Below are 2,204 nucleotides of genomic sequence, written 5' to 3'. Positions count from 1 at the left end.
TGCAACAACGTGATCTTAAGCAGCCTTTATTTCAATATCATAGAAAATGATTTATTATGTTTAAACGACTGTTAGACATTGATATGTAGCAGCCTTCATGGTCGTCCGAAAAGTCAAAATTAAAATATCTACCTCGATTTTACAATTACACAAAATAACTTAGCATAAATAATTCTTTACCAGTTATAAATTATGTATTTTACAGCAATCACATTGTAAAATAGGAAAGAGTTTTATTTATAAAGTTCTTTACTTTGTAAGTTTGTCAAGTTTATACCGTGTTTTATTTATCATGCTTTAAAATAAATCATGTGTCATGTTCATTTGTATGTAGATTTGAAGGTATGAAGTAGCAATGAAAGACTAACAGGTTTATTGCGTTCAAAGAATGATATCGATTGTGCCAAAGAAATTTTTATTATAACTCCTGATTCGACAATACTCACCAACGACATTAAATAAATAATAATATTGTGTATAATAATAATAATATCAGCCCTGTATTATATACTTGCCCACTGCTGAGCACGGGCCTCCTCTACTACTGAGAGGGATTAGGCCTTAGTCCACCACGCTGGCCTAGTGCGGATTGGTAGACTTCACACACCTTCGAAATTCCTATAGAGAACTTCTCAGATGTGCAGGTTTCCTCACGATGTTTTCCTTCACCGTTAAAGCGAACGATAAATTCACAAAGAATACACACATGATTTTTTAGAAAAGTCAGAGGTGTGTGCCCTTGGGATTTGAACCTGTGGACATTCGTCTCGGCATTCCGTTCCACACCCAACTAGGCTATCGCCGCTTATAGCGCATAATATTGTGTAGTAGTCGATTAATTGACTAATTTGTAATTAAAAAATGGATTATTATATAAATAAATGGTTAATGGCACTGACTATAAATCTAAAAATTCATGAGTATATTTGTTTGGGAAGTTGGATTGAAATGGACCGGTTTGCGATAAAGCACACGTCGTTTTCATATGGGACAATAGTCGAGCTGGTCAATTCATGTTATAGTCGACATTGCCTACCAACAGCTCTACAATTTATAGAGTCTTTTTCATTCCTGTTTTTTTTATATTTTAGCGTAAGTGGCATTCGCGTAAAAATTCAATATTTCGATAAGTATACATGGATAATACCTTAATGAATTAAACGAAAAGGTATTCCATATGCACACGTACATAATCTCGTCATCGACATATTAAGTATGGCAATTTCATCATCATCATCATCATCCCATATTTACTAAATGTTTAATATTACTTGCGTGTATTGACATGGGCCTGTTACAATTTTGTTATATTATGTAAAAATCACTACTCTAATTGAGGTTATATAGGTTTTTTTTTGTTGTTTTTCTTTCCAGCCGGAATAAAAGGACAATTAGTAATTGTCATTTACACCTAAAGTATGTAGAGCAACCTCAGATACAAACGTCTCAAATGGAAATATATATCAAGTCTTCAGATTGAGCTTTTCAATGGCATATCTATTTGTGATTTATTTTAAATATTCCTATAAAAATGACTTATTTTTCCAAGCTGCAAGACCTCATTACTTTCCTTTGAAACTGATTATTTGCGAAAACAAACATCGACCGTCCTCTGTGTAGTTTACCCAGTTTTTCTGGATCAGTGCAACTCGCGCTAATAAATATAAAAGAATAGCATTAAGGTGGCATACTGGCGCCAAGTGGGCCGGTCGCTTGTCAATGATTACCGCTAAATATAAACACTGAATATTTCTAGAAAACTTTAATCCTGTCCGTCTTCGTGTTTTGATTGAGTCGCGTCGAGTGTCTTGTGTCAAAACGACGAAGTGTTGCGTAGGATGTATGAGATTATAATTATTGTAAATACATTTGTATGTTTATTACGTTTTCTCGGGGCACTGCCTACGTTATGTCTGATTGGTATAAAAAGTAACGTATAGTACTCCAAAATAAAAAACGAATCTTCAAGATCGGAGCGGTAGTTCGAAAAATCAAAGCATACATAAAACCCTTCAGCTATTGATAAAATATAGCTTTAGTGGAACGACGACTAACCAAGCAATTTGTCCACCTGATAGATTTGAACACAAACGTTTAACCCAAATTGCCATGAACCTTTCGTCTCATTACCTGACCGGCAGGCTAGACCCTACAACAGTCTTCAGAAGCATCACTTCACGCGTAAACACGGTTTTGAATCATAC

The sequence above is a fragment of the Manduca sexta genome, chromosome 7 (genome assembly GCF_014839805.1).
Source record: "Manduca sexta isolate Smith_Timp_Sample1 chromosome 7, JHU_Msex_v1.0, whole genome shotgun sequence".
Lineage (NCBI taxonomy): Eukaryota > Metazoa > Arthropoda > Insecta > Lepidoptera > Sphingidae > Manduca > Manduca sexta.
Note: the sequence above shows the minus strand (reverse complement) of the source record.